Below are 11,183 nucleotides of genomic sequence, written 5' to 3'. Positions count from 1 at the left end.
CCGGAAAAGAGGGAAAGTAGAAAAGATGGGGACGCAATCATTCTGTAATGATTAAACAGAACAAATATGTATATTTCTTTAAAAGTGCCAAGCTGCAACAAGTTGTAAGAAAAAAAACGCAACTTCATACAAAGAGGACATTTTCTCTCTGTTGGAGTCAGCTGAAAGTCACACTGAGGTATTTTCAATAGTGGGTTTAATTCCATTTGGAAATCTAACAGCAGCCTTTTTGACTAAGTGCTTTCCTGCTGCCGGCTGATCGACCAGCGCTGGAACGAGTCATCACATCAACTCCAGAGGTGAACAGGTGGAGATTCTACAACCTTCCATGCTTCCATCCCCGGCAGGCAGCACTTCACTTGCCTCCTTGAGTCTTCACCAACCGAACAATACTCGTAACACACCGCACCGACCAAAGAAAACAGTTGGAGGAGGCACGACCTTTCTTCTTGTCTTCTGCCTTCACGTTCATCTTGCGCCTTGAAAAGCCAACAGACTGTGTGCTATATAATGTGTTGGATTTCCTTGCACAGGATGACTATGACAGCCTGGATATAACAGTGTGTCTCTGTGTCACAGATGGGAGCAGCAAAGGCGATGCTCTCCCAACCAAAGTCAGTCCAAAAGACGGACCACCTGACAGAGAATAGAGGGAAATGAATGGTGTCCGAGGGCTTTCGTCTGGAGTTGTTTTATCTCAGCTGCATATAAGAAGAGAGAATTGCATGCAGATGAAGAGAAGATAGACAGGTCATAGTTCTGATCATTTTGATGACAGTATACAACATGATAAAATATCACCAGCTTTAAAGAGGCCAGATCAAGTATGTTCCTATTACTGGAAGTTTTGAACAAATACCAAAGCTGCTGCGTTAAATCCAAAGTTCTTGATTATGACTGGAGCTTAAAACTGCAGTATTGTGTGTGTGATACCACTACAGGGCTCTCCATCATTGTTGTATTAATTACAGCTCTGTCAAATTAAATAAGATTAAACAACTGCATGGCCCAAAGCCTCAATGAGTGATACTCCTAAGAAGATAGAGTTGTAACACTTGTAATTTGTGAATAAATGTCAGAGCTAATAGGGAATTCATTCAAATAATAAACCAGAGCATTAATGCCTGAAACATACCTCGTCAACTGAAGTGTGTAACAAAAAACCTGTCTGTGGAAATGGAAGCTCAAGATGGAGTAATCAAAGGCAACTGATACAGTGCATTATTATTAAAAGATCATTTATAAAGGCCTACTCTGTTCTATCAGTGACGCTTGAGGCTCCATACACTGTAGGGGCATCAGTACAATCTGGAAATGAACACTTAGTCCCACTTAATTGCATCATTGATTTAATGTTGCTAAGAGGAAAAGGGGGAGGGAGACACACCTTCACCATCTCACCCCTCATCCTCTCTCGTTTCTGTTTCTTTGCAGAGTCTGTTTGTCAGCGTCTGTGTCAGGTCTGTTGAGGTCAGATTATACAGAGAGGTCTGGAAGAGACAGGTTGTTACTGGTGATTACAGGCTTGGTAATAACTGAAGCGGCAGGTCGCGGCGTGTGGGAGGCAGTCATTTTTATTTCTAAGTAAAGCAACAGTTTCACAGATTTTAAGGACTAAAAAGGAAAATGGCTTGTACAACTGAAAGGCATACTCCCTGTTTCTGAAACTTTATTGCTGTTCTTTTCTCTTTGCAAAATATATTTAAGTACCTCTATTTCCTTTAGTTTGACTTTACATTATTTTGCCCATTGCCTTTTTTCCTCTTTTTTTATTCAAGTACAGGATGGAGTGAATGAACCTCATGGCAAATACATGCAATGAAAATCTTCTTGTGGGCAATTATTAGAAAAAACTACTTCCAGTCAGCTAATATATATTGCCAATGAAAACGAAACGACATGCTGACGTCCATGAGAGAACTGATGGGATGAGTTTGAAGCACAACTGGTGAACGTTTATAATAATACACTCTGACTAGTTCAGATTCTGTTTCCATGTTTTTTTTGTTCGACTCTTTCCTTCCACAAAGTGCTTTAATCCGTTGTCGCTCTCACACTCGGCCCACATAACTCTATTTTGTTGTTTCATTAAGTTCTTCTGTTTTAGTGAATTTCTGTCTTTTTCTTATAAAAAAAATAATGAAATTGGCCATGTATCTAGATATTAATCCAATCATAGATAGTATGCATTGGTATCCCTATTATAAGTAGGATCACATGACTTTGTATGGATGAGATTGAGCCACCCTCCATCATAATGTTTTGTCATAACTCCTCACTGACTCAGCTCCCACCTCAACAAATCCAGTATGCTGCAGCCACGTCTGTCCTCAGAGTACCGCGTTCTCCCATGTTGCCTTGTTTGCTCTACTGGCATTTTATGACTCTTCCTGTTCATTTTAAAAATATGACGCTTGTGCACAAGGTTGCCGGAGGAGCTGCACCTGTGCACCTCAATATCATGCACTGGGACTCAGTACGCTCATATAATGCTGGATATTTACAGCTTTTGAATGATGTAGAGTTTATATGTGTCCTTGAACACAAATTATTTCTGTGTCAAAACCCAAGTCCACAATTGTTGTTAGTGCAGCGTTGTCTATTTTTTAAAGGACAGGCAGGGTAATATTAAATAAGGCACACTTTATAAATCTATCTAAATGAAAGGACTTTCTTTGTATTAAAAGGTATTCCTCTCATCTGCTTGAGGGAGCTGAAGGATAGAGGGCAACATATACAAAAAAGACAATTTCAGATTGGAAAGGAAAAAGACACTTCTGGTTTTGCTTTTTTTGTTTCCCGTCGGGTGTGACTCAGTTCAGCCATTGAGTGGCACTGGAGTGTGGGATAACAGAGAGGAGGAAATAGAAAAGAGGGATGATAGATGGATTAAAAAACAGACAAAGCCTGTGTTGGGATGATAGGAAAATGACAGAATGAATGTGCATGAAATATCGCTGTGTATTGTGGATGTAACTCAGAGGATTTATATATAATAAGCTGCTCAGAGAGAGAACAGACTTGGCTCCATTGTGGACAGACTGACTGTCTTAAAGTCAGGACAGATTTCACACAAATAAACACACAAACAATTGACAAGCTGTACAAATCCCTCAATACATTCTGGCTCAACAACATTTAAAAAGAAGTGTGATTTAGTTATTTCAGAGGTTTGTTTAACAAAGGGACGTCTGATATTTAGCCAGAGGACCTTGCAGGGCCAGCACATTTGCACAATGTCAGGATCCCACTAATTGGAAGTTGACTCATCGTACTGAAATAACACATGGTAGCAGTTCAAGTACTTGACGAGGCTATTCGCAGTGAAGTAACGCATTTGGTTTGTATCTGTGCAGGGAAATTGTCCTTCTATACTTTCTTCTTTTTGACTTTTCTTACCAAAGGCATGTTTGATGACCTCTGTCCTTCAGTCTTCTTCTCTCTGCAGAGACTCACTTTCCCCTTCGTAGGAAACAAAACATGCCCTAACCTCTGGTACAACTCAAGAGCTGCTGCCTGACAATCCGTCTGATATTTTGTGTTTTATCCTTTAGTTGAAATGCACCGAAAGTGTTACAGTGAGACAATGCTGTGAGCTTAAGAGACATGATTTTAAAAGACCAGAATACTCATATATGCATTCACAAGAAGCAAATTGGTTGCAAAATATATCTTTTTATTAATAGTTAGCCAGTGTCGAGCATAAAACAGACTAGTGAATGTAAATAAATGTCTGTGTTATCAGTGAAATACAAGTAATTGGTTATTAAATTTGTCTGTAGAAACATTCGTCCATTATCTTTAACCGCTTATCCTGTTCAGGGTCACAGGGGGAAGGAGCCAATCCCAATAGACATACAAAGTACATATACAATACAAATAGCAGAACATTTACTTTTTACTTCTTCTCTGGATTTTTAAGAAGAAGGAAGGCTTAATTTCTCCTCTGACCAATAACTATTCAGGAAATACAGACACACAGACAGCATACTGAGCAAAGTAATTACAGCAGGTAAAGTAGTGGGGAAAGTGGGCAAAGAAAATTCGAAACAACAACTGAACATTTGAACAAAAGATGTGATCGAGATATGGTGCAACCGGAACATTGCATGCAGCCTAAATTCAGGAGACATTCAAGGAAAGTCTAGTCTCCTCTCTTCAGCGCTGTAAACATCGACCTCTCTTTGTGTTGCAGTCTTTCTGTGTCCAGCCTCAATATGCATGTCGCTCTGCAGTGCACTCTGAAGTAATGCAATGTTAATAAGCTGCAGACCGACATGTTGCCGCAGGGACAGCAGACAGGTGCCAGAGGCTGGCCAGTCCAGTTAAGTATAGTCTCTGAAATGTACCTGTTGGAGTCCAAGTGAGTATTGTGCTGTGGTGTTGATGAAGTCCACTCTGCCCACAGGCCGCCTCTGCTGACTGTCACCAATTACAGTCAATAGAGCTGAAAATAAATAATGGAGCTCTGTAACACTGTTTAATGAAGTTTGGTCAACACTCCCCGACAGCGTTCAGCTCTTCAAGGACTTTTTGGACTGCCAAAAGTCAAGCAAGCTACTTTATATGCACTGACAAATGCATTCTTCAGATACACATTTTGGCTACATATATATGGCGAAACCTTTACATATAATAATATCATTGGTTCTCCAGAATAAAAGCATCCAACTCCTGCACATGCAGAGGGTATAAAGCTGGTCACAAGAAGCAACACGGGACATTAACATTGTGGTTTCCTTCCAGCGGTGCAGTCAACATTATTGTAGTATGTATTGTGATTATGTATTATAAACAAAACCTTAATTAAATCTGTAAATATTGTACACCGCATCCTTTTTACCACCAAAAGTATCCTGAACAGTGGGAGAAACTCGATATACTGTTCAGAATAAGCTGTTGTTGTAATATTGCTTCAAGCGCACCACATAAGCCCCTCTTCAGAGATCAGCACTCATGAACACGATTTTTCACGCTTTCAAGAGCACTTAAACATCATACACTGTGGATTAAATGTAGGTGTTTGGGAAGTTTTACTTTAAAGGGATTAAGTGACACAATGTTATCGGTGTACTTTTGTTAAATGAAAAGAACAAAATGTTTGTCAAGCACAGAAGCATTTATGGAAATTAGCAATTAAACATAAAGGAGAGTATACTATTCATTTGGAGACAATATGATGACCATACAGTAGTGATCAAGAGTGTCATATTTCCTTAAAATCAATTCTTCAAATGCCCTGGTTTCTCCTCCTACACATCACTTCCAAGTGCACATTATTGCACAAGTTAGAGTCAATAAATACCTCTAGATCTCAGCTGAGTGCAGCAATGGACATTCTGCATTTCAATTTGAAAAAGATCAATTAATAAATAATTTAACTTAACTGTGTTTATAGTATAACATGTGTGGTTTAATAATAGTAATTGAATGCTGGGCATGGACTTTCTCTGCGTCAGCATCATTCTGACGCTCAATTCAGCAGCTAAATGTGTGTTATAAACTCCACGGTGAAAAAGCAGTAAATAAATAACTTTTATCAAAAGTAGAATCATAACCAAGGGAACCTAAAGTAAAACTTTTGATTCTGACTGTCTTACATTGATATTGTAATAGTGCTGACACAAAGAAGTATTATTATAAGTAGTATAACCAACTCAAGACACAACACTATGCCAATAAAGATGTTAAAAAGGCTAAAAACACTACATAGAACCACTTTTCTGTCACTGTAATGTCACACTTTATTTCATGAAAGGGAAAGTACTACAGTGCGGTTGCCCCCTAGAGTTTATGGCTTTGGTAAAGAGACTTCGTTATCCGGTAAAGACAAAGTATGGTTTGAATATTGGATGAGCGACCTTTTCCTCCCTCCTTCCCCAGTGTATCACACTCCCTCCCCCGTGGGTTTCCATCCAGGAAAAATGTGGAGACCCGCCATCACTGAGAAGCCTACCTGATTCTGAGAAGATGTTTAAAGCTTTCTCCTCTTGTGTCTTTTAATGCAGACTGGCAGAGGAACTGCTTAACGCTTTAGCGGTTCTGCTTCCTGCTTCAATATAAGTGACTGACTAACTCTTCCCTTTTACATTTCACACAGTGTTACAGTATTTAGATAGAAGCTACAGTTAACAAAACAACACAGAACTGGCTATTATTTAGTTCTTCAATGCAGTTTGCACAGGGACCTGTCTGTCTGTGTACTCACTGTCTCTGCAGCGCAGACAACAGTCCAATACTGAAGGTCTGTGTGTTCAGACTCATATTCACACATTCAACACGCACTCGAGCAGCCGGCAGGATACTTAATTCCACTGGTTCCCCACTGGCATGTGACGCACGCACACAAACACACAAACACACACACACACACACACACACACACACGCACACACGCACACACACACACACACACACACACACACACACACACACACCCTCTGCCTGCAGGTAATGCCAGAGGTGGCCAACATTCATCTCATTTGTATCTCATCTATCTGCTGAATAATAACCAGGGAGAAGCAGATGCATAGCAGGGAAACAAATGTCGAGAACCACTCAACCATTTGATCAAATTTAATATTGGTGGATGCAAAGGAGGAAAACTTGTTTTTTTTGGTTCCACGCACAGCAGCCAGAACTAAAATATATTAGTTTAATAAATACTTCTTTCATTGCACTCTGTAGAAAACACAAAAACTGTTTTGCAAAAACACATTCCTTAAGAAATTCCTTCTTGCTGTAATATTTCATGCAGATGCAGAAAGTGCAAGGTTTCATCAGTTGGGTCTCCTGAGACATTTCAGGTTGGATATTGCCGTAAGTCCAAGAAAATATGGAGCAAGAAATTCAGCCTGCACAAATGTCTGCCCACTGTGATAAAGCCTGTTAATAGAGGTCATGTTAGTCTTAATAATCACATGCCACTGGAAATACCATCATGCTGCTCTGTGGAGGAAGATCTTTAATCTACTGCCCACACATTATGTGTTAATAACAGCAGTGCTTCCTCCCCAGCTACAGCTTTCATGTTAGCATGCACTAACAGACCATGAGGTTAGGATTGAAGCTAACCGTGGAAATAGCTGCATGTTACTGACGGGGCTAGCTTTGATCCTCCTGTGTGCATTCGCCATGGGACTATCTGGTCGGGATGATGGGCTGTAGGCTTGGTTATCTCTCTGCTCTCAACTGATGTCTCTCCACACTCCCGGCACATGTGCTAATTACGCTAAACACTGTGTACCAACGCTGAAGTATCACTTCATACTGTAGTCGGAAGAGAAAGAAACTGCTTCAGCTGGTTTCAAGTGCATGTGTCAGTAATTGTGTTTGTAAACCTGCCATTAAACACTGAAGCATCCAGTAATGAAGATAGAACTGAGGCCTCATTTAATCAATATGGAATGTGCTTCGTCCAAGTTTTTACACCAGAATGGTTATCGTGATCGGATGGTTATGCATTGTGTTTGGAGCAACGTTTTAAACTAAATTAAAAGAACAAAATCAATTACATGAAAACCAAGGATGGATGAAAAACAGACTATCCCATTGGATGAGACTACGTGAGAGAAAAGTCGCAGTGTTTCTTGATCGAGCTTAAGAAGATCATGTGTTTATATTTCATGACGATTTATCGTCTCATGTCTAATGACAGTTTTTCTTTCACCAAACAATTTAGAGGAGCAGGTTAAAATCAAGCTGAGAGTGTTCACACGGTCAACTTTCTATCACGTCTCTTCATCTGCCAATAAAAATGAGCCATTATGATCTGACCTCAAACCAAACACAACACACACTTTGGATCACATTGCAGATTTGAGTTTGTTCGAGTTGTAGATTATTTTTTTCTGAACACTTTCAGTACTCATCCATGAAGAGTTAAGGAGCTGATGTTTGATCTGCTGAAAGTGTTTCTGAGGTCAAAAATTAACTTTTCATGGGGACATAGGGAAGGCGTACTTAATGTGCTCAGGCACATGTACATTCGAACATTTGCCATTTTTTATAATAACTAAGCAAAACATATAGCTGCTGATAGCGCCATGAAAAGAGGAATGGCAGATGGATTGGATGAAAGTTTAAGTTCAAGTTACCTTTTGGTGAACTTTATTTTTCTCAGCTAGTTTCCAACATAAAAAAATAGAATTAAGGTGAAAGGAACAATTGTTACCATGACAACACAAAAATCTAAATGAAGTAGAAAGGGCACAAAGCCGTCTGATTATTGTGACAAATACATTTCAAAGCACTTATGCACAAAATACAAAGAATGGAGTCTTTCATCAACCCCTTCACACACACATGCACCATATGTGGACGTGGTGCTGTAGCCGGAGGGAACAGAGCAGCCCAACACCGAGGGGTACAGGGAGTATTTCATATCCGTCTGTGGGCTGTGACATTACCAACCCAAGGTGATTTAACTTCCTAATTCAGCCACCCCCTTTATTTATGAGCCGGCAAGGCTTTTTAGCAAGCACTGATGGATCTCTCTTGCTCTTTATGCTCCACCCCCGAGGATTTGGTAGCAGCATAAAAGAAAGATGGTGGGAAAAGGACAATGGAGAAAAGTGGGGAACAAAATAGTGTTGCAGAGATCTTAAAGGGTTGTGGTTTGTTGCTAAGCCAGCCAGGACAATACATCATTTTGTTTCAGAGAATCACTCTATTTCTACGTGTTCTCATGCTTCCCTCCATGTCGGTCATTCTCCAACATCCTTTTTCTCCTCAAGAAGTCTTTTTCTTATCTCAAAGTTATACTCTACTAAAGTAATCTGTCACTTTAAAGGGCTTTTATAGGCATATATATATATATATATATATATATATATATATATATATATATATATATATATATATATATATATATATATATATATATATATATACACACACATGTATATATACATACACATATATATACACACACACACACACACACACACACACACACACACACACACACACACGGATTTTGTGCCTCTTTCCTCTCAGTGTCACTTAACTTCTCGACGTTTTGCCTGAAGGCTGCTGTGATCTTCACTTCAGACTCTTTGCGCGTCGTATTGCCTGCAGAGCAGAGATGTCAGGATCCAAGAGACACCAAGTACACCTGCAAACATGTGGAGGCAAATACACAGTTATTTATCTACTGCATCTAGATAATATGTGCAGTTTTTACCTGCAGTTTAGTAACACACAAGTAAGGGCTCCATTGATTCACATTTCTGACACAAAGCTTACATGCAACACCTACAACTAACTGAGACATATTTGTGCCAAAACCCAAAGGACAGTCAGAGCAGTAAATTCCTGAAAATGTACGAATAAGAAGAAAGGAAATAAATACCTGATTTGGAGAACTTTAAATAGCAATTGGATTTTTTTTTTCAAACAATGAGTGGAGAAAACCCAGGAAGCAAGATTAAAAAAAACAAAAAAACAATTGAAACTGAAATTAAATTTGATATTTTCTTGCTGTGAATCTCGCACCATTTAATATAGTACATTATATTTTGTGCCTTATTTTTTATTTATTTTTCCCTTTTATTTATTGTAATTCTGTGTGTTAAGAGGACACAGTAAAATAAACTTTTCATTTGATAGAATAACTGTCTGTTATCTCTGCATATGACAGTAAAAACCTCTTGAATCTTAATTACAGACTGGAGGTATATAGATTTTCTTCATCACCTTTCATTGTTAGAATGTTTTTAAAGTGCTTTTGGTGTTTTGACTTTGGCATCTCTTATTCCACGCGATACTGTGAAACTTAATGTGTCTCAGTGTAGCTCCAGAAGCATAACCTCTATAATCCTTTCAGACTCAGATCTGTTTGATACAGGTTGCTGTTGCTCATATCGTCCCCAAGCCCTGATCGGCAATCAGTGTTTAAAAGAACACGTCCCTGGTGACTGAGACAATATTATCTCTTAACCTTTAAGACCTGATCTAGAATCTGCCACTGGCACGGAAGCAACACCTCTTATCCCATCATACATAACGTAAATCCTTGCTTGCTATTCCAGGGTCAGCTAAATGGAGTGGTGGCAGATGCCCTGCAGGATCTGATGGGAGTTCAGCAGATGTCTGGTTAAACCAGCCACAGGGCAAGCAAGGCTGTCTGCGAGATACGGCCAGACTGACCTCAGAGCTGCCTGTCACCTTATCTCTCCCTACAGGGTCTCTCTCGCTCTCCCTCTCTCTCTCACAACCTATTTCCATGTACATTTAGTTAGAGGGTTTTAATAAATGAATACATAAATGAGCTTCACCTTCTTCATCAACATCTAAAGAAATAACATTTAGATTTAGAACAAAAGACGGAGAGAGCTGCTGTAAAGTGACCAGGGGGGATGTAAAAGAGAGGATATAACCTAAGTGCAAGTCGAGAGGATGACATACACGACTGGTTCTTGAAATGGCAAGTTGTGTGTACGTAGCAGCAAGTAATTCAGCTGTGTGGACTCGATTAGGAAGGCCATTCTATCATTGTGAAGCCAGAGAGAACAGGTAAAGCCGGACAGAAAACAAAATTGTTAGTGGAAGCAGAGAAAAAGGTGTTCAGGTTTGACCCGAGCCAAAAAGTAAGAAGAGCCTTGATAGCTTACATAGCAACAGAGTTTTGAGATTATATTTCAACAGGCACTCAGCACATAAGGGTTTGGGGAAGGACAGCATTAAATCATTTGTAAAGGTTGAAGAAAATGGTTACTGTAGCTGTGATTTTGGAGGCCCGGCTAACAGGATTTTCTAGTCGGCTAGATCGGAGAAAACTATGTCTATGCTTTGCAGCGTAGGCAGCTATCCCCAAAGCAGAACAAGCTTTATTGTTTGGAGAATTTTCTGCTGGAGAATCAGGCGTTACAGGTCTGAAGGGCCGTGCATGTTGTAGAACAGCCAATAGAAACTCCCTCTCTGAAATGACCTGTGATTGGCCACACAGGCTAGATTTCCTGAAGCCTTAAAACACAACCAAGAGAAGGAGTCAAGTTTTCTCTCAAATCAGTGGAATTCAATAAATGGTGAAAGGTTATATAGGATGTCTTGCCCAATTATGTAAAAATGAATTCCCCACCCAGCTTTAATTCTGAGCAGCTTTAAAATTCACAATGGAGCGATGGAGAAGAGAAGGAATTGCTAATATTTACTGCAGGATAATAAAGCTAATGGAAGAAAAT

At 39.6% G+C, this 11,183-nt stretch overlaps 1 long non-coding RNA gene across 1 annotated transcript in view; it reads right to left on the bottom strand.

The window, feature by feature from the left end:
* Positions 1-8,849: 8,849 nt before the first annotated feature.
* The window catches only part of LOC137795179 (uncharacterized), a 49,182-nt gene continuing 46,848 nt past the window's right edge, over positions 8,850-11,183 (bottom strand). The window contains exon 2 of the long non-coding RNA XR_011078381.1: positions 8,850-9,115. This is a non-coding gene — a long non-coding RNA (uncharacterized lncRNA). The remainder of the gene's footprint in view (positions 9,116-11,183) is intronic.

The sequence above is a fragment of the Clinocottus analis genome, unplaced genomic scaffold (genome assembly GCF_023055335.1).
Source record: "Clinocottus analis isolate CAN_PGR_092001 unplaced genomic scaffold, fCliAna1.0.p SCAF_10, whole genome shotgun sequence".
Taxonomy (NCBI): domain Eukaryota; kingdom Metazoa; phylum Chordata; class Actinopteri; order Perciformes; family Cottidae; genus Clinocottus; species Clinocottus analis.
Note: the sequence above shows the minus strand (reverse complement) of the source record. Positions and strands in the feature narration are given on the sequence as shown.